This window comes from Tamandua tetradactyla, chromosome 15 (assembly GCF_023851605.1).
Source record: "Tamandua tetradactyla isolate mTamTet1 chromosome 15, mTamTet1.pri, whole genome shotgun sequence".
Lineage (NCBI taxonomy): Eukaryota > Metazoa > Chordata > Mammalia > Pilosa > Myrmecophagidae > Tamandua > Tamandua tetradactyla.
In genome coordinates this window covers 43,567,528-43,589,606 of record NC_135341.1, presented here as the reverse complement: position 1 = coordinate 43,589,606, position 22,079 = coordinate 43,567,528, and the positions used below count along the sequence as shown (strand labels likewise).

Sequence of the window (22,079 nt, the reverse complement as noted above, 5' to 3'; positions counted from 1 at the left end):
GTCTTCCACAGTGTCTGCACTATTTTGCCACCAGTAATGAATAAGTTTCTATTTCTCCCCATCTTATCCAATACTTGATATTTTCCATATTTTTAATAGCAGCCATTCTAATTGGTATGAAATGGTATCTCATTATAGCTTTGATTTGCATTTCTCTCATAGCTAAGATGATGTGAAGCATCTTTTTAAGTACTTTCTGGCTACTTGTATATCTTCTTTGCAGAGCTATCTATTCAAGTCTTTCACCCCTTTCTTACTCAGGTTAAGTTGAAGGATTTCTTTGCATACTTTGGATATTAAGCCTTTATTGGATATGTGGTTTCCAAATATTTTCTCTGATTGTGTATATTGTTGTTTTATCTTCATGATAAAGTCCTTTGAGACAGAAAAGTTTTCAATTTTTATGAGATCCAAAGTATCTGCTTTTTCTTTTGTTGCTTGTGCTTTGGGTATAAAGTCTAAGAAACTACTGCCTAATACAAGGTCCTGAAGATACTTGCCTATGTTTTCTTATGGAAGGCTCTTATATTTAGGTCTTTGATTCATTCTGACTTAATCTTTCTATAAGGTGAGGCAGGGTCCTTGATATTTTACTTTTTGTTTTGCAAATGGAGATCCAGTTTCCCCAACACCATTTGTTGAGTAGGTTATCTTTTCCAATTCAGCGGTCTTTGATCCCTCATCAAAAATCAGTTAACCAAAAATGAGAAGGTTGTTTTCTGAGCTTTCAATTCCATTCCATTGGTCTACTTGTCTGTCCTTATGCCAGTACAAATCAATTTTGATTACTGTGGTTTTGTAATAAGTTTCAAGATTGGAAAGTTTGAGTCCTGCAATTTCATTCTTCTTTGTCAATATGGCTTTAGCTATTTGGACTCCTTACACCTATTCGATGATTGGCTTTTCCATTTCTGCAAAGAAGGTTGTTGGCATTTTTATTGGGACTGTGATGAACCTATAAACTGCTTCTGGGAGGACTGACATCTTAGCTTTCCAAACCACGAGCAAGGAATGTTCTTCCATTTATTTAGGTCTTCTTTGATTATTCCAGCAATGCTTTGAAGTTTTCTGTGTATAAGATCTTTACATCTTGGCTAGATTTATTCCTAGATATTTGATTCTTCTCATTGCTATTGTTAATGGAATTTTTTTCTTGATTTCTTCTTCTGATTATCTGTGGTTTTATATAGAAACACTTCTGATTTTGGGGTATTGATCTTATTTATGGGAAATTTTCAGTGATTATTTCCTCCATTAGTCTTTCTCCTTCTTTTCCCTTCTTTTTTCCTTTGGGGTCACCCACAACACATATATTGGTGTGCTTTATGTTGTCATTCAATTCTCAGAGACCCTGCTCACAATTTTCCATTCTTTTCCATGTATTTTCTTTTGTATGTTGGATTTCAGATGTCTAGTCCTCTAGTTCACTAATTCTTTCTTCTGCCCCTTCAAATCTATTGTTGTAGGTTTCCATTGTCTTTTTTTTTCATCTCTTCTATTGTGCTTTTCACTCCCATAAGCTCTGTGATTTGTTTTTTCAAACTTTGAAGTTCTTCTTTATGTTCACTCAATGTCATCTTTGTATTCTCCCTCAACTCACTGATTTGACTTTTTTTTTTTTTTTTTTTTTTTTAGAGAGAGGGAGGAAAGGAAGGAAAGACAGAGAAGGAAGGAAGGAAGGGAGGAAGAAAGGGAAACATTTTTAAACATTTTCTTGTTTTATTATATTTTGTTTGTTTATTTGTTTTTTACATGGGCTGGGGCCGGGAATCGAACCGGGGTCCTCCGGCATGGCAGGCAAGCACTCTTGCCCGCTGAGCCACCGTGGCCCGCCCTGATTTGACTTTTGATGAGATTTTTTTGTGTCGGTCTGAACGTTGCGAATTAGTAGTTTCAACTCCTGTATCTCATTTGAAATATTGGTTTATTCCTTTGACTAGGCCATGTCTTCTATTTTTCTAGTATGACTCATTTTTTGCTGGCATCTAGGCATGTGATTTCCTTAATTAGTTTATTCTAGAGGTTGTTTCCACTCTTTTACCTAGGTTTTTTTTTTTTTTTTTTTTTTTTTTGCTGGATGGCTTTGTTTTCTATCTGTTCTTTGACATTCAGTTCAACTTATTCTAGACCTCTAGCACAGGTTCTGTTTAACTGATCAGAATTTTTTCACTTCTTGTTTTTCTTGCCCTACCTTTTTTTTTTTTTTTTTTGAGGAAAGTCTCCTCAGATAATATGGAGGCCAGTCAGATTTTCCCAGACCAGACAGACCTAGGTCTCAGGAGGAAAGAGTAGCTAGCATCAGTTTTTCCTGAGGATGAGACTCAGCAGGTTGTCAGACTTTCCTATGAGGCCTCTACACTCTGTGCTTTTCCTATCCTGCCCAGTTTATGATGGCACTTGTCTGCCTGTGGCTTCCCACCAGCTTAAAGTGATTCAGTGCCTTTAATTTTAGCAGATTCTCACTGCAAGAGGCATGGTTGAGACAGACATGAATTCTTGGTTGGCAGTAGGTGGGCTTTGTTTGCTTCTGTTGTCCAGTCCCTGGGGCCTGAATTCCTAGAAGGGGCAATTTCACTTGAACTGGGCCCCACCCCCTTTTCTAGGGGAAGATATGCTCTTTAGTGAATTAACCCCTTTCACCTGTCTAGTTACTTTGTCTCTCAGAAATGCTTTAGTTCTGCCCTTGCCTGGAACAGTGCTGGAGCCTGAGAGTGCTTGCAGTTTTATCTAATAAGCTGTTTAAGAATTATAAAAAAAGAAAAAAGCCTTTTCAGATCCAGATCCCAGTCCTTGGGTTTGCTATTTAAGAGCTGGAGTTGGTACATGACTCTATGTATCTCTAGGCTCCATAACCCATTTTCTTGGGGTCTAGCCTTTTTTCAGTATTTTGTGCAGTCCAACTCAAAAAGCCTCTAGGTTTTTTTGTTTCCATCAGTCCTCCCCCCTCTCTGCCAGGGCAAAAACTCCTAGTTCTTTTAGCACTTATTCCAGGTTTATCTGTCCTGGGGGCCTGCTCTCAGTAATCAGAATTTGTTAATTCCACAATCAGAGCTTGGTAGCACTAAGCCCTTGCTACTAGTAAAGTCTATTTTCTTTCCCCTTGGGGAACCAGCCTGCCATACTTGCAGAGGAGGGGAACTGGCCTCTACAGCTTGGGGGACTTAGAGTTCTGTGGGATCTCAGCTGTTCCACCTAGTCCAGACTGGTGTACGCTGTGTGTGCCCAGTCACTGTTGTTCCCCCTCAGCAGTTTCTGGCTATTTAATAGCTGCTCTGGAGGACGAACTAAATTTCACACCTCACTATGCCACCATCTTGGCTTGCCTCCCAATTATTCTTAAAATGTTTTACTCTTACCAGATCATGCACTTTTATATAACAGCATTATATTAACTATGGCCATTTTAAGTCTCTAGTCATCTAAGGATAGTTTTATTCTGATGCATCCCTGAAAATATTTGCAATCAGCTACAGGCTATATACATTTCATCTTCAATGTAAAGGATGTTCTCAGAGACCTCTGAAAAGGACTGGGCCAAGTACTCTGGGGTATCATAGGCTTCTAATAACATTGAAACGAGAACCCTGGACTAAATCAAAATTTTCAGAATTCTAGTGAAGAAGCTGATGGGTTCATGAGCTTGCTTAGGTCTAGTCCATCAAGAATTAATTACAGAGGAATGAATAAACTGATAAAGAATTATTATAGTTTTGTTTGGATTACTGCTGATGAGTTACTGTTCTATTTCCTGGATACAAGGAATCCCTTACTGTTTATCTCAAGCTATTTGTAATTCACAAAAAAGGTAAAGTCACCTTTACCTCCCTGTCTGATTCCTCCAGAATTCAAAAATTCCTACTGAACATTCTTATTTTTAAGGCAATACATTTATTTGCATAGATTCAATCAGAATCTTTTTTCCTTGTTAACAAGACATAATTGGACACTCTGGTTATATAGCCAAAGCTTTAACCGGAATGTCATGTTTGAGAATGATGCTCATTTCATCAAACATGACAGACTTTTAAGGAACTAAGATAGATTTTATGGAGCCAATGGTTCCCATCCTTACAAGTCAGTAAAGAAGGTTACTTTCTCACAAGCATAGGAACCAGATGATACTTTGGGGACCTTGAGAGAGAGGGATTCAAATCTACAGGTACTGTAGGTGGCTTCCTAACCTCAAGAAGCTTTTAAATGTCCAATCTGAGGTTCCTTCTGAAAACTACTAGCAAAGCAAGCTTTAAAAGGTCTATGTGGGTGCACGGGTAGTTCAGTGGTTAGAATGCCCACCTTTCATGTGGGAGACCCAGGTTCAATTTCCTGACCATGCACAAAAAAAGAAAAAAAGTCTATGTGGCAAATCATCTTCCTTGATGTGCCTAAGTAAATAATCAGGCCAAAGCTAATGAAATAGCCTTATTTTATGATTAAGAATAATCCTTTGATTGAGATGGTATAATCTAGGAATGCCTAGAGTGTATAATAATAGTGAAATGTACAATGTACATTTAAATTTTAAATTGTTTTAAAAATTTTTTAAATGTTTTTGCATGAGGAAGAACAAAGGAATGTCATTATTGCAGGGTGCTGAAAATAGATGGTAACTAATATTTTAAAATGTCACCTTATGTGTGAGACTAAAGCAAAAAAATGCTTATTTGTTACAAAATTTATATTTTGACTAGTGCATTTCCTAATATAACTTATGTAGATAGTTTGATTGAACGCCATAAGCACTTGGAATCTCAGGTAGGACATGAGATTTTGTTGGTTTGTCCAGAGTGATGCCCTGATGAATCCCAGAGTGATTCGATCAGTGAGTGGAAAAGTATTTGCAAAGCCCCCTTTGGGGAATAGTGAGAGCAAGGAGAAATTCAACTTTCACAAGTTGAATTTTTGATATTCTCACAAGCAGTGTGGACAACCAAAGCTATAGGCCGAGCCCCCAGTCTTGGGGTTTGTTCATATGAAACTTAACCCCACAAAGGATAGGTCAAGTCTACTTAAAATTTAGGCCTAAGAGTCACCCCCAAGAGAGCAGAGCCTCTTTTGTTGCTCAGATGTGGCCTCTCTCTCCAGCCAACACGACGAGCAGTCTCACCACCCTCCCCCTGTCTGCGTGGGACATGACTCCCAGGGGTGTGGACCTTCCTGGCAATGTGGGACAGAGATCCTGGAATGAGCTGAGACTCAGCATCAAGGGACTGAGAAAAACCCTAGAATGAGCTGAGAATTAACATCAAGGGATTGAGAGAACCTTCTTGACCAAAAGGGGGAAGAGTGAAATGAGACTAAGTGTCAATGGCTGAGAGATTCCAGAGTCGAGAGGCTATCCTGGAGGTTTTTCTTATGCATTAAGTAGATATCACCTTGTTGTTCAAGATGTAGTGGAGAGGCTGGAGGGAAATGCCTGAAAATGTTGTGCTGTGTTCCAGTAGCCATGTTTCTTGATGATGATTGAACAATGATACAACTTTCACAATGAGACTCTGTGAATGTGAAAACCTTATGTCTGATGCTCCTTTTAGCTACTATATCAACAGAAGAGTAGAACATATGGAATAAAAACAAATAATAGGGGGAACAAATGTCAAAATAAATTTAGTTTGAAATGCTAGTGATCAATGAAAGCGAGGGGTAAGGGGTATGGTATGTATAATCTTTTCTTTCTCTGTTATCGTTTTATTTCTTTTTCTGTTGTCTTTTTATTTCTTTTTCTAAATCGATGCAAATGTTCTAAGAAATGATGAATATCCAACTATGTGATGATATTAAGAATTACTGATTATATATGTAGAATGGAATGATATCTTAATGTTTTGTTTCTTAATTTTTTTTAATTAATAAATAAAAAAAGAATAATCCTTTGGGTGTTATATTTGATCAAAAGGAGGGTGTATGTAGAGAGAAATTTTGTGTTTCCATAGAAAACTATAACATACTCCTGTGGGTTATCAGATGCTGCTACTATTCACTGAGCAAAGGATACCCTCTGAAAACCAAAGAAAACTGTACAGGTGTGTTAACCACCTGTAAATTAAGTTGGATCCTGTGATCTTACATATATTATCTATCCTAAATGCCCGTCAGAAAACCAACTTAGGATCTTTTGTACATCGAGCTTCAAACCAACAAAAGAAGGATAACAGCCCTAATCCCTAGACCTACGATAATACAGGATTCCATTCCACTCTTTCATGCTCATCACCATACCTTCCTTAGAAACACATGATCTAGAGTGAGCAGTTATAGATACATCTAAGGTTATGAAACAGAGCTTTATAACCACCCTCAAGGCTCTTCACACCCTTCAGGCTCAAGTTGATAGCCTAGTATTAGTGGTCTTGCAAAGCAGATAGGCTCAAGATACCCTAACCACCTGTGAATAATGTTACTTTTATGTTAATAAGTCTGGTACAGTGATAAATACCCTAAATATTCTGAAGGACCAAGTTAAGGTGTTTCTTTCAGTCAGACTCAAACATTTCAATGGACAGATCTGTTTCCTGATTTAGGTTCTTGGTTTAATGGAATATGGGGACAACTAGTACACTTTGGATTTCTTCTATTTCATTTATTTTTTTTATTTTTTGCATGGGCAGACACTGGGAACCAAACCCAGGTCTCCAGCATGGCAGGTGAGAATTCTGCCACTGAGCCACCACCTTACCACCCTGGATTTTATCACTCTGTATGTTTTTATTTCTTGTTGTACACTGTGTTTCATGATTCTGTTCAAATTCCTTGTCACCCTCAAGAGAGATGGTTGCTCTTAAGATAGTTAATAAAAAGGAAAATGAGATAGAAGTGGGACTATTTCTAGTGGATTAAGACTAAAATTAAAAATAAAAATAGACAAACTGACTCTGATAGAGGCTCATATTTGTCATTACACAACCGAGTTTGTAACCACACTTGAGGGTCTTAAATGAAATTGAACAGCCACCCAATAAACCTCATTGCAAACAAGAAAGGAAACAAACATGACAAATGTAAAGCAAAAAGGGGACCAAACCACTAACCAAGCCTACTCAACTGCCTGAGAAGAAAACAAATGAAAGTCACAGTGTTTAGGCCAAGTTTCCAATGAGATTATTGGAAAAATGGCCAAATGGTCTGTTAAGTAAAACAAAATGGCCTCTTACATTAAGCATTGCTGGGAGGGATCCCTCTCTGAGAAAGGTTTTTCCAGAAGATAAAAACAATTGACCTGGAGGGGTTTTCCAAGAAAACAGAAAAGTGAAACGCACTTTACAGAACTGCAGATAAGCAACACATGGTGATAAACCAGTTTTAGTCCAGAAGAGATAGCTTATCAGATTGAACATACCATACTAACCAATGTACATCATTTCCCCACCCTGTAAGACTCCCAATGTAAAACAGAAACAATATCAACCAAACAGAACATTTCCTCACTTGCTTCCATGTTTACTCTATATAAGCTTCCCCTTACCACTTCCCCAACAGAGTTCCCTTCTACTTTCTGAATAGGATGCTGCCCAATTTATGAATTGCTCAATAAAGGTGTAAAATCCTAAACCACATAAAATTATTTTCTTTTCAACAACACAAAGGAATACAAGGACTGCCAGTGGCCAACACCAGAATGCTGCAAACTCTGGAAGAAACCAAACCTTGTCAATATCATCAATTTTGGACTTCTAGCCTTAAAAATGTGTGCCAATAAATTCCTTTTGTTGGACCAAAATACAGTTATGGTATTTGTGATAGCTGCTCTGGAAAACTAAGACAGATGGGACTAGAAAAAAGAGGGAAAGACACCTTCAGAAGAAGCCAAGATACAGGACACTATTTAGCAGCATCCTCTAAAACCTAGAGACAAGCTGTTAGTTATAACAGCAATTGGAACCTGGGGCAGCTGCCCTAGGAAGTTAAATAAGATATGGACAGATGTGAGAGGATAAAACCAATATGGCACATACACTCAAACCATCACTGGGACAGTTTTGGTGAAGAAATAATATAGGGAACCTGGTGAGGCTTATTCCCTGAGGGAATGGGTGTGGGAACTTGTGGCCTCAAGCCTCCACAGGAAGTGGTAGGAGATGAGACACAGGATACTAAGGACAAGTGCACCAGTTTGAAAGGATGTAGCCTAGAAAAGCTATGTTTTGATCCTGATCCCATTTTGTAAAGGCAGCCATTTTTTCTGGTCCCTATTCAGTACTGTATGTTTAAACTACGACTGGATCATCTCCCTGGAGATGTAGCTTAATCAAGAGTGATTGTTAAAGTGATTAGGTAAAGATGTGTCTCCACCCATTCAGGTGGGTCTTGATTAGTTTACTGGAATCCTATACAAGAAGAAACATTTTGGAGAATCAAGGAGATTCTGAGAGAGCAGAGAAGAATGACATAGCCACGAGAAGCAGAGTCCACCAACCAACAACCTTTGGAGATGAAGAAGGAAAATGTCTCCTGGGGAGCTTCAGGGAGAAACAGGGAGCCAGGAGAGAAAGCTAGCAGATGACACCGTGTTCACCATGTGCCTTTCCAGATGAGAGAGAAACTCTGACTGTGTTTGCCATGTGTCCTTCCATTTGAGAGAGAAACCCTGAACTTCATCAGTCTTCTGAACCAAGGTATCCATCCCTGGATGCCTTAGATTGGACATTTCTATAGACTTGTTTTAATTGGGACATTTTCTCAGCCTTAGAACTGTAAACTAGCAACTTATTAAATTCCCCTTTTTAAAAGCCATTCCGTTTCTGGTATATTGCATTCCAGCAGCTAGCAAACTAGAACAGCTCAGCCACAGCAGCCCACATGCAGGACTGATTTAGATGCTGCACTGATGGAAAGATTCCTCTGCACAAAATCACCCAACTGAGTCCTGCCATGAACTGAGCAATGAGGCTAAACATGAGTATTCCTTAAGGAATCTCATGACCTGATTCCACCAAGATCTAAAATAAACTGTGATTCTACAAAGATGATTTCTTAGTAAAACTGCTATACAAGCTGAGAGGCTGCCTAGGATTGAGGGAATTCCAGGCCATGGACTTTCAGTTTTACAACCGATATAATTTGGGCACACTAAACAATCAAAACCTTTACTCCAAAATATCCTGAGACAGGAATAGGCATTTAGCCCTATGCTTTTGAGAGCTGTCCACTGCCAGTTCATATCCTAAAAAAAAGGCCAAGCATGGGTTACTCAGATCATTCCTTCTATTCTGTAAGTCCTTGATGGCTTAGAAATGATATCTACAGATAATAAACTGGTATCTTATTGGTTACATAATGTAATCAAACTGTCATATACTCATACAGGAAAAGAAGGAAAACCTGTTCTTCTAAGATATGGGGTTTGGGATACAAGTTTAGGGACAATATATGCTTTAAAACAGGTTTGCTTTACTTCACAGATTTACAATGGGTCATCCTGTTTAGGTACCAGGCAAAGAAGAGATGATTAAAAGCTGAACTAGGCGGGCCGCGGTGGCTCAGCGGGCAAAGTGCTTGCCTGCTATGCCGGAGGACCTCGGTTCGATTCCCGGCCCCAGCCCATGTAACAAATACGGAGAAACAGAATACAATAAAAAACAAGAAAATGTTTCCCTTTCTTCCTTCCTTCCTTCCTTCCTTCCTTCTATCCTTCCTTCCTTCTCTCTGTCTTTCCTTTAAAAAAAAAAAAAAAAGCTGAACTAATTGTTAACAATAAGACCAGGACAGAAAGCTATAAGATACTCCACTAGATAGTATAGATAGGTCAAGAAAGCTGATTTTAAACAGTTTGGTGTCAGCTGCTGGAAAAACAAATTCCTAATTAAGGGGAGGTATATGTGGGGTGTTCCCAGGAGCAATACCAAACTTTCTCAGAGGACTTTCTAAGAACTTGGTAAAACACACTAAGAGAAACGAGGCTTCAGGCTGCAGCTATTACAGCGCAGAAATAACTTCAAAAACGGTCAAAAATGTTCAAGCCTGACTAGAAACTAAAATAGTAAAATAAACAGAAAATACTACCTTTCAAAAACAGGAAAATTAAAAGAGCCTTCTGATTTTCCTTGCTAGTCAACAACTCCTGCTTAGCTTCAAGACTGGTTAATGCTCCAAAAAAGACTCAAAAAACAGAGCTTTCCTTCTCAGGTCCTTAAGCGTCACATTAGTTCTAGCTAGGTGAATAGCTCTGCCAGAAAATGTGGATTAATAGAACAGAACATACCTAGAAAGGATCATACTGGGTCAGACCAATAGTCCATATATCTAATATATGTTCTAATCTGTCAGAACTAACACATTCTTTCTTTAAAAAAGAAAAAAAAGATGCTTTGAGAAGGAATTTATTTCATAAATTTAAAACTCCATTCTGCAAATCTCCCTTACATTCACTAATAATATGATGTGGACTTGGCTTTCAGATCAATGTCTAGAATTGTGTTGGAATTTCTTCAGTATCAGTAGTGGCCTTCTATCCCAAGAGAACTTTCAACACTTTCTCCTGTCTACGTGGCATCTTATCTTTTCCAAAACTACAGTCCAACCCCCAGCACAAACATACTCCACTTCCTTTGCCACAAAGGGGGACCAACCAAAATAACTAGTGCCCTTGGTCACTGGAATGGGTATGTAATGTCAGCAGGGCTAGAATTTGTACTGGTATTGGGGAGAAAGACAGGTTTGTTTCTCTGAGGATGACAGCTGCAAAGACAACCCAAACTTGGAGGTGCCAAGTGCCATTTTGACCACCACATAGGGAAATAAAAGCACGCTGGAAAGGAGGACAACAAGGAAGAAGAGCTCAGAAAAGCAAGAAGAATTCTTATATAAATATTTTTAGAATCCCTGGATTCAACCATGGCTGCAGCAAGCATTAAGCCCTAAACCTCCCAGTTAATATAGGCCCTTATTTATTTATTTATTTTTTTTTTTGCTTAAGCTGGTATGAGCTGGGTTTTGTCACTGGTAACTAGAGCCTTCACGAGATAAAAGGTTTAAGTTTCGCGAACACACTAGAATGACTGAACACTGGCTTCTTTTCTTCCATGGTTCCTTTCATTCTACCCCCAGAACTCAAACCTACCCATTCCAGTGCTCTCAATAGTTTCCTCTTTTTCCCTTTGTCTGTCCTCCCCTAATCAGCCATAACACAACCCACATATTTGCATCACTCTTCTAAATTTTAATAACTTTTTTTTAAAAAAAAAAGGTTATTTAATTTTCAGTGGCTGGGGATTAGGCTAATAAGGTATTGAAGCCCATGACAACTACATCTGCTTTGAGCAACACTGAATCTTCACATCCAAGCACAGTACCTGGCACATAACTAAAACTTTAATATTTAGTAAAAGGATGAATCTGTATAATGGACATTTATAAAACTATGTTTAAAAATGTTTAAGAATTTTTAATGACACAGAAAAATGCTAGGTGTAAAAATGTTAAGTGGGGGAGGAAAAGCACAGAATATTAAAATATGATTATGTAATACACACATGTACAAATGAAAACAATACAAAGTAATCACAAAAAAATGCACCAAAATGTGAATATGGGCACTGAAATTAAAATTATTTTAATTGTCATCCTTATACTTAAGTTTTCTACATTGAAAAAAAAGTTTCACTGCCTTGTTTTTGTTTTTTAAGCACACACACATGCACAAAATCCTCAATTCAATTTGCCAGGCCTTTTTTTTTTTTTTAACATGGGCAGGCAACGGGAATCGAACCCGGGTCCTCGGACATGGCAGGCAAGCACTCTTACCTGCTGAGCCACCGTGGCCCGTCCGCCAGGCCTTTTTGATCCCTTTCCAGAATCATTTTAAATTTTGAAATTTCATTCATCATATGCAATTTACAAGTCTTTTCTGCAACAGCTGATAAGAATAGATGAGCTACTTCCCACATCTGATTTAAAACTGTTTATGACACTCACAGAATGGGCAACTAAACCTTTAAATTAGTGTGGCTTTAAACTGAAAATGGCCAAACAATATTTTAAAATCTTTAACCCCAGGGGGTTAGATTTGAAAAAAAAATTAATTCCCCAGGATTTAAGGGAAAATGTTTTGATTCTCAATAAAACCTCAAATCTACTTTGAAGTTGGGGACCTCCGTACACTGTCCCAGTCATTGGAGGGATTTACAGAACGCAGCGCACACCAACAGTGAAGGACTGAAGGCACAAGGAAAATTAGCAGCAGCCTGGGGGAGGAGAACCCCATTGCATCCGCATTTCTCAGGTATCCAGGTACTGCCACTTGACTTGCATCCATTATTTAAATTGTTCAATATGTACCGGCCAAAAGCCTGGAAACCCAATCAACCTGATGCGGGAAAAACGCATTAACCTGCAAGCTCGCTCCGGCCAAACCTGTTCTGAGATACCCGAACCCTTTCTGCTTTCAGCCTGGACCATGGGAACCTGTGAGTTATTCCTTCCAAAACAATCGTCCTTCATTCTGCTTGGCTGAGGTCCCCCACAATCTCATTCCCGACTCCATCAGCCCAGATTTCAGCCTCAGCATCCTTCAATCCTCAATCCTCTGGCTAGCCCCGAGATCCATACGCCTCCCACACCCCGGCTGCCACCCCACCGGCGAACACCAATCCCCTACACCCTCCCCTCTGGTCGCCCCCTTTTCCCCAACCTCAGCGTCCCGCCCGGTCGCACTTCCCCATTCCCGGGACTACCCGTAGTGGGAGGGGCCTCGGGAAGGGCGGCGATCGGGAGCGGTCCCGGGAGTAGTCCCGTCGCCGCCCGCCGGCAGGGGCCCAGCTGCCCGCACCGAGCCGGGAGCAGGGAGGGCGGAGAACTAGGGGTCCGAGACCCGTTCCCCCACTCACCGGTCGCCAAAGCGCTCCACGTCCGAGGGGGCGGCCCAAGAGCTAATAAAACTGGGAGGCCCAACGAACCGGCTCTGGAAGCGTTGGGGGGGCGGGGGGCGAGGGGCGGCTGGTCCGGCCTACGGGGCGGACACCGCGGGGCGCTGGGCGTGGACCCGGCGGCGAGGCCTAGACTCGCTAAGGCGCAGGCGGGGGAGGGACCGCGTTAGAAGCCGGGCCTAGCGGGACTGTAACGTGGAGTAGGGCGGGGCCTCGTGGCGGGGAGGCGGTGCCTCTCCGGCTGTCACTCCGGGTGGGGGCGGGACCTAGCAAGAAAATAGCGCAGGGCAGGGGAGGGTCCGGAAAGGGAAAGGCGGGCCTTAAAGTAGGCTGTCATTCCAAACGAAGGTGTTTTCTAGCTGGGCTGTCATCTCGAGAAGGGGAGGGGTTGGGGAAGGAATATGGCCCTTCGCTTTTCCTCCTCTTTCAGCCTTTAAGAACCAGAATCCAATTTGGGACCACTTTCCAGTTACAAAAACAAGTCTCATTTTACTGTGACTCACTTTCAGGTAATAAAATGCCCAGATCCAATGTATCTAACTACAAAGTACTTTCAGTGATCTACAGGCACTCCATGACAATGTTTTTGTGTTTTCCAATATCCCCCAACTCTTCCAACCTTGTCAGCAATTGTGCACATTCTTGTACGTACTCTCTGAGCTCTGTGCCTTCATTTATCCTTTCCTAAGGTTAACTTCCTGGGAAGTTGTGCCCAGAGAGACAAACATTAACAAATAGTTAACTTTGTTAGCAACGTGTGCATGCACTCTCCTGGCTCTGTGCCCACGATAAAACCCTGCCTTCCTCTCTAATCACTGTGGGGCGCTGCTTTCAATCTCTGGATGGCTGGCTGCCTCTGGAGCTGCTTGATTTCTTATCCTGTATGTTAAGTCCCCCAATAAAATTCATGTCTCAGTCTACACCTGGTGTTTTCTTTGGGTTTTCAGCTGGACAGGCTCCTGCAGGCCAGGACAATCCAGTCCCATTTTTCCTTATGTCTCCGAAAATCTACTCTCCTCTTTGCTTCCTCTTCAGCCACACTGGACTCCTTGTTCTTCCTAGAACTCTCCAGAACTCTTCCTCCTCCCACCTCATCTTTGCAGTTCCCTCTGCCTGGAAAACTTTTTCCCAGAGTTCTGCTTCATTTAGTTCTTCACTTTCCTCAAGTCTTTACTGGAATCTCATCTTCTCAGTGCTGCCGTATCTTGCCATCTTGTCTATAATCTGTTTTCCTTACCCCACCCCTCTTCATCCCCATTTCCCTTTCCCTGCTCTACTATTTCCTTTTTTATCACAGTGCTGATCATATTCCAACGTTTTTTATTGTTATGTTTATTGTCAGTCTCTTTCCCTAGAAACTGAGCTTCACAAGGTTAGGGAACTTTGTTGATTTTGTCCATTGATATGTTCCCAGTGCCTAGAACAATGTTAGGATTTTAGGTTCATAGTAGACAAAGCAGTCAGTCCTTACAGAATGAAAGAATAAATGAGTCAATGATTTCTCCTCCCTCCAACCAGGTCAGACCAGACTGATACTTCAGAGACCTGCAATGGGGGAAAAGGCTGGTCTGCTCTTCTACTCCTCCACTCTTTTTGAGTCTACTAGGTTCAAAGCAGGGGAAGGGGAACTAGGGGAAAGAAGTAGAAGGCTAATTAATTGGTAGGGGCCATTTGTCCTTTATAGACTGCTGATCCTCTGCCATGACAGGTTTCCACATTTTGGCATTTTCATGGGGGCACATTTGGAGCTTTTCTGGATCTCAACTCCTTCACGGGCACTGAAATTCCTTGCAATTCCCTCCCACCCACCCCCACTCTTACCATCCGCCCTTTGGCATTTTACTGCCTTACAGTTACCCCTAGGATTGTATCCCATCAAAACAGCTCATGCTTCAATACCTTCTACAATGTGCCCTTGCGCATAAAATCTACACATCCCTTTCACATCAAACCAGTGGTCGGGCCTGCACCCTTCTGCTGCACTTTCCCCTTGTTGTTTGGGATTCTACCAGCTTCCAAATTCTCCAGGAAGGAAGCAGGCACCAGTCTCTGTGTTCATATCTGCCCCTAAATCTGGAATATACACGTCATACTTTCCTAGCACCTTCCTAAACAAACGACCCTCTGGTCATCCGAGCTGGCCTCAGAGCCTCAGGACAAAGCCACATGGCCAGTCTGGAAGGAGCTAGCTGCCAGGCTGCCCTGGAAGGCCCACAGTCAAAGGGCTCAGTGACTCACTAAACTAGGCTACAGCACCCCCACAAGGGTCATAGCTCATTACCGTATTGACCATTTCTGGTTGGACTGCCTTTTAGCAGATCTTCCAAGAGTGTGTCCAAAGGCTTCCTTTCTTTGGAAAATCTGGACAAATTGCTTGTGAGCTTCAATAGGTTTAAGTATTAACTACTCATTAGAGTTTTACTTTTTAATTGAATTCTTTAGGTCTTCTCTTCCTCATGGCTATCTCTTCATATAACTTCATCTTCTGATATTTATATAGCTGGAAGAATTGGGAAAAATAAAATTTGGTTGGGAATATAAAAAATTTCTTTCACACGGACAATCTTATTTAATCATCACAATTAACAAATTGACACTTTTTGTTAAGTATGACAAAATTAATTGTTGAATGGCACAAATCACAGCCTGAGTTAATGATGTGGATTCCTATACCCGGTATCTACTGCTTCATAACAAACCACTACCAAATGAGGGCTTCCCTTATGTAGCTTCTCTCATCTTTTGGATATTTCCTCTGCCCTCTCTGACTCCCAGGAGCCCCTTTTTCCAGCTCTGCTGGCCAGAAAGATGGAGTTTTCTCAGAATTGTAGCTTCCTATGCTGTCAGGCAACTGGAATCACCCTCAAGCCAAAACGTTGAGAGAAAAGAAAGAGGAAAAAAGAAAAGTAATAGGGAGTCTCCTCATATTCTTTGCACAACAAAGGTCCCTTTTCCCAGTTCCTCGGTTGTGATAGTTAGGTTCAGGTATCAACTTGGCCAGGTGAAGGAGTCTAGATCTATTGCTGTGGACATGAGCCAATGGCATGTGAACCTCATCTGTTGCTGATTACATCTACAGTGGGCTAGGAGGTGTGCCTGCTACAATGAATGATGTTTGATTTAATTGGCTGGTCCTTAAACGAGAGAGCTTAATGTAGCACAGCCAAAGCAGCTCAGCATACCTCATCTCAGCACTTGCAGCTAGCCCAGGCCTTTAGAGATGCAGAAAGGAATCACCCAGGGAAAGTTGTTGGAACCCAGAGGCCTGGAGAGAAGGCCAGCAGAGATCGCCCTGTGCCTTCCTGCGTAAGAAAGAACCTCAGTTGAAAGCTAGCTGCCTTTCCTCTGAAGAACTAATGAAATAAATCCTGTTTTATTGAAATCTAATCCATCTCTGTTGTGTTGCATTCCAGCAGCTAGCAAACTAGAACATCTGTCCACAGGGATAGTTTGTTTTGTAGGGGTCTTAAGTGTCTGTGTCACCATGCCACAGCCATGCATTTCCATGACTAAAGGATGGCCTCAGAACAGGTTCTGGGAAGGGAAAAAGAAAGCCATCTGGGGTTTCCCCCACTTTCACCAGCTTGCAGTAAGCAGCCTTTTTTCCTTTAACCATAAAGTAGGACTTCTCTCAGACTTTTCACTGTTTATGCATGGGATGCAGCTCCCAATCTAGACAAAACCAGGAGGTACTCATTCAAGGTGGGTTTTAAACCACTAACTGGAGTCCTTTAAGAGGAAACCATTTTGGAAAAAGCTCAGAGCCAATATAGACAGAGACATTAGTAGATGCAGAAAGAAAATGCCAAAAGGACCAGTAGATTCCAGCCACATGCCTTCCCAGATTGGCCTTTCTTGAATCTAGGTATCTTTCTCTGGATGCCTTAGTTTGAACATTTTTATGGCCTTAGAACTATAAATTTGTAACAATAAATTCTCTTTTTAAAAGCCAAAAAAAAAAAAACAGGAGGTGAAGGTGAAAGGAAAAAAATAGGAATCTTGCCATTCCTATATTGGTTTTTCTACAAGTTTTTACTTCTTTCTCCAATTCACCTGATATTATATACATTTTAGAATCCTCACTTAGTTGTTTTTCATTTCTTGTCCAGCATTTTTATCTGTAACCAGTGGGAGAGATGGCTACAACAGACTTATTCCAAACATGGAGTGAACTTTCATCTATCAATGATAGATGAAAAAAATTTTAATTTGCATTTCTCTTATAACAAGTGAAGTTGAGAATATCTAATCGTGTTAGAGACATTTTTATTCAATTTTCTATTTATATATTGTTCTAGTTTGCTAGCTACCAGGATGCAACATACCAGAAACAGAATGGCTTTTAAAAAAGGGAATTTAATACATTGCTAGTTTACAGTTCTAAGGCCAAGAAAATGTCCCAATTACAACAAGTTTATAGAAATGTCCAATCAAAGGCATCCAGGGAAAGATACTTTGGTTCAAGAAGGCTGATGAAGTTCTGGGTTTCTCTCTCAGCTGAGAACGCACATGGCGAACACAGTCAGGGCTTCCCTCTCAGCTGGAAGGGCACATGGCAAACACAGTGACATCTGCTAGCTTTCTCTCTTGGCTTCCAGTTTCATGAAGCTCCCCGGGAGGCATTTTCTTTCTTCATCTCTAAATGTCGCTGGCTTATGGACTCTGCTTCGTGGTGCTGCAGCATTCTCTGCTCTCTGCGAATCCCCTTCATTCTCCAAAATGTTTCCTCTTCTATAGGACTCCAGAAACTTATCAATACCCACCCAAATGGGTGGAGGCACACCTCCCATAATCCAGCTTAACAACCACTCTTGATTGGGAGACATCTCCAGGAAGATGATCTGATTACAGATTCAAACATACAGTATTGAATAAGGATTATTCTGCCATTTTAAAAAATGGGATTTTAATTAAAACATGGCTTTTCTAGGGGACATACATCATTTCAAACCAGCACATATATTTCATCCAATTTTCCACTAGGGCCACAGTCGTGACTGTCTTCAAATCTAGCCAGATCAGATCCACTTATGTTCTTAGTGCAAGCAGCTCATGTTCTGTCTCCTATTGTCTCAGCTTCTCTCATGTAAGCCTCTTGCAGAAAGTATGTGTTGACAGGGTCTAGGTTCCTGACTAGAAGGAACTGGTCTTATGACTCAGAACTGAGTGGCTGAATTGTTTTAACCTTTACCTCTCCCCAGCCAAAAGTTAGGCAGCTGGAGGGCTGCTCACTGGCGCACTGCTTTGTACAAATCCATTACTTGTCTGCCTGAATCCTCATTCTCTTTCAGCCCTGTCCCTTTGCTCCTACCTCCAAACCTTTCTAGTTGAGACTAGACATTGTGCATGCCCACCCCACACCCACTGCATGCCCTTTTCCTTGAAGCATCCAACCACCCTAGCTGAGATCTGTAACCATGAGTGTAATCTCTCAGCTTCTGCCAGCACCCCTACTGGTCATCACTGCCCTGGGTACCACTCTCATCCATTTATGTTTTTGAGTTTCATATCTCTCCTTTTTCTGCTTGTTTCTCAGCAACCATATTCCTTCTGGGTGATTTCTGCAAGAAAAGAAAAATGCTTATTATTAGTTTGCTAATTGCTGCCAGAATACAATATACCAGAAATGGAACAGCTTTTAAAAAGGGAATTTATTCTTATTCTGTTGTCTTTTTATTTCTTTTTCTAAATCGATGCAAATGTACTAAGAAATGATGAATATGCAACTATGTGATGTTATTAAGAATTACTGATTGTACATGTAGATTGGAATGATTTCTAATTGTTTTGTTAATTCTTTTTTTAATTAATAAAAAAAAAAGTAACTTTAAAAAAAAAAAAAGGGAATTTATGAAGTTAAAAGCTTACAGTTCTAGGGCCATAAAACGTCTAAACTAAAGTGTTCAGAGAAGGTACCTTGACTCAAGAAAGGCCCATATGTGCCACATGGGAAGGCATGTAGCTGGCTGGCGTCTGCTGGTCCTTGTCCTCGGTTCCATTGCTTCCAGCTTCTGATGCCAGTGAATTCCTTTCAAGTGTCTGTGGACCTTCACTTTGCTCCTCCAGGACCCAACTCTGGGTTCTGGCTTTCTTAGCATCTCATGGGAGGCACATGGCAACACCTGCTGGGCTCTGAAGCAACTGTGTCTCCTGGGGCTTCTGCATTCCCAAACGTCTGTGTCTGCGTCTGCATCTGAAGTTTCTCCAAAACGTTTTCCCATTTAAAGGATTCTAATAAACTAATCAAGACCCACCTTGAATGGGTGGAGAAACATCTCCATTCAATCAAAAAGCCACACCCACAATTGGTGTGTCACATCTCCCTGGAAAATCTATCAAAAGTTCACACCCACAATTGAGTGGGTCAATCTCCATAAAAACAATCTAATCAAAAATTTCCACCTTAAACAATAGGTCTGACCCCACAAGATTGGATCAGGATTAACACATGGCTTTTCTGGGATACATAATAGTTTCAAACCAGCACACTTATATTCTCCATTCTTCTCAAATCAGAGTTGGCCATTTGTCCTTGGGTACAATGTGTTGTACAAAATAAGCCAGAAACAAAAAAACAAATATGCTATTACTTTATATAACTCACAATTCATTTTCATCTATGAACTTGTGTTTACTAGACAATGCTTAAAATGACATCTGTAGGGTATATTAATAGAAGTCAGATGGAGAGAATTGTATTTCTACAAATAAAGATTTTAATATTAGCAAAAGTTTGAAGCAGGAGTTCCAGTTATTAAAAAAGTTTCCAGATTGTACTATGGAAAGGAATAATTAACATAAACATAGTGATGAAATCTGTTTTATCTTTATTATTCTGGATAGCAAATAAATCTACTTTTCTCCATTGGAAGAACTGGCTCTATCTTCACAGATGTTCTCTATACAAAGATTTTTGAAAAGACAGTTTGGAACAACGGCTGTCAATGTCTTAAGTGTGCAAACATACAAGAGACCCATGTAGAATTAGGAGTGACCTTTCTACCAGTACAGCTCATGAGTTTTCCTAACAGAAATATATTCTGTAGTCTATACAGGTAGCAGACTTCAGAGTTATACATATTTTGTAAGAGAACTACATTTTCTTTCTACATGTCCTTTAATTTTAAAAAATGTAATAGGTAACAGGTACTTGGTATAAAAGTGAAAACTATTTAAAAAAAAAAGTAGGCCATGAAAAATAGGTCTCTCTCTCATCCCTAAGCACCCAGTTTCTCTCCCCAGAAAACAGCAACTTATTTTGAGTTTCCTGATTATAAACATATATGTTCACCTGTTTATATACAGGATAACAAGAGTATTGAACCCAATAGTAAAAACTACACATGATTTTGGACACCTTGTTGCCAGCATCTACTGCTTTCCCTTAGAGAGCACAGCATTCTGAGCCTAACTCAACCCAGTATGTAATTATTGCTCACCATTCACATCAAATGTTGGTGCTCTGAATTCTGGAAATCCCTGAACATAGTACAAGTGCACTTCTATGTGTCCTGGACTCTGCCTTTGGCTAATATTACATAAATACAAATCCCTCCATCCGACTTCTATTAATATACCCTACAGATGTCACTTTAAGCATTGTCGAGTAAACACAAGTACACAGATGAAAATGAATTGTGAGTTATATAAAGTAATAGCATATTTGTTCTTTTGTTTCTGGCTTATTTTGCACAACACATTGTCCCCAAGGACAATTCAGTCCATTGCATGTCTCACAATGTCATTCCTTTTTGTAGCCATATAGTATTTCCACATATATATATCACAGTATGCTTTTTGGCTTCTCATTGTACCCTTCAGCCCCCTCCACTGGACATCAAGGATAACGTCCAAAATAAGCAAACCATGTCTTACGGTGCCCTCACTTGGTTGTACAATCAGCAGCACTCTCCATTTTAGAATTTTAGAATTTAGAATAATTATTTTCTGAAAGAGACCGTAGTATATTTGTTCTTTTATTTCTGGCTTATTTTTATTGGCCAAAGATTCAAAGAGCCAATAAACATAGCCTCACCAATAGCAAATATTTTTCTTCCCCCCGAGCCCCTGCAATTATTTAGCCCTGGTATTGCTGGGGTACTGTTGCTGTCTTCCTGTCTTCCTGCTACAGGCCATAGCATGTAATACTAATTTTCTCCCTATATTATTGACTCTTTGTACAAGATCAAATCTTTGAAGGAGTTCATGCAAGAACTTATTTATAATTGTAGTTAATCAGTGTTATACGTGGCATTAGAAATCCCCTTTCAATCATATTCACCTTCAATATGGCAATGTTCTTATAACCCCAATAATTAGCTACCATCACTTCTATCTGTTCCCTCATATTTAAGTTCAACTTCATTGGGTAACCTTTCCCCCATCTCTAGTCTCTGTGTACCTCTAGGTCTCCTATATTCTATAGTGTAAACCTCTGAAATTACCTTTACCAAAGTCAAAATAGTGAAATCATACAATATTTATCCTTTTGTGTCTGGCTTTTTTCACTTTGCTTTATATCCTCAAGATTCATTCCTGATGTCAAATGCTTTGGAACCTCATTTCATCTTACTGCTGCATAATATTCCATCATATGTATATATCACATTTTGTTATCCACTCATCTATTGACGGGCACTTGGATTGTTTCCATCTTTTGGCAATTGTGAAAAGTGCCGCTATGAACATCGGTGTGCAAATGTCTGTTTGTGTCACTGCTTTCACCTCTTCTAGTGAAAAGTATTGAGTATTGGTGTTGCTGGGTCATTGGGCAACTCAGGCAACAAACTGAATGAATCTTGGAGACAATGTGTTGTGCAAAATAAGCCAGAAACAAAAGAACAAATGTACTATGGTCTCTTTCAGAAAATAATTATAAGAAAATTGGAGCCTAGATTGTAAACTGTTAGAGCAGCCATAATTGTCCAAAGTTGTAAGTGTACTTCTACATTCTGAGACACTGAGCTATATGTGTATAAGCTGGTATTTCCCTGGAACTTTGAGTACCTAAGTGGCACCTAATATTCAGAGCTGGAGTTCTGCAACTCTGAAAGTCAGTATTGCTACATACAATAACAGTTAAAGTAACCAAAAAAGAGATCAGCCTTCAAACAGAGATAAAACCCAAGCTGATCGGATTGGGAATAAGGTAAATGAGAATATAGGACAAAAGATAGTGTATGTACTCTAGAACTTTACCTACTGTATGAGAACAAAGGCACA

At 40.2% G+C, this 22,079-nt stretch overlaps 1 protein-coding gene across 3 annotated transcripts in view; it reads right to left on the bottom strand.

The window, feature by feature from the left end:
- The window catches only part of ANO10 (anoctamin 10), a 252,618-nt gene extending 239,593 nt beyond the window's left edge, over positions 1-13,025 (bottom strand). For 2 of the 3 annotated variants that reach the window (XM_077129632.1, XM_077129631.1), the window contains exon 1: positions 12,819-13,024. The gene's annotated coding sequence lies outside the window, so the exon portion shown is untranslated. Of the gene's footprint in view, positions 1-12,818 lie in introns of all 3 variants that reach the window. The other variant, XR_013162815.1, reaches the window with a different exon arrangement.
- Between the last annotated feature and the right edge of the window lie 9,054 nt (positions 13,026-22,079).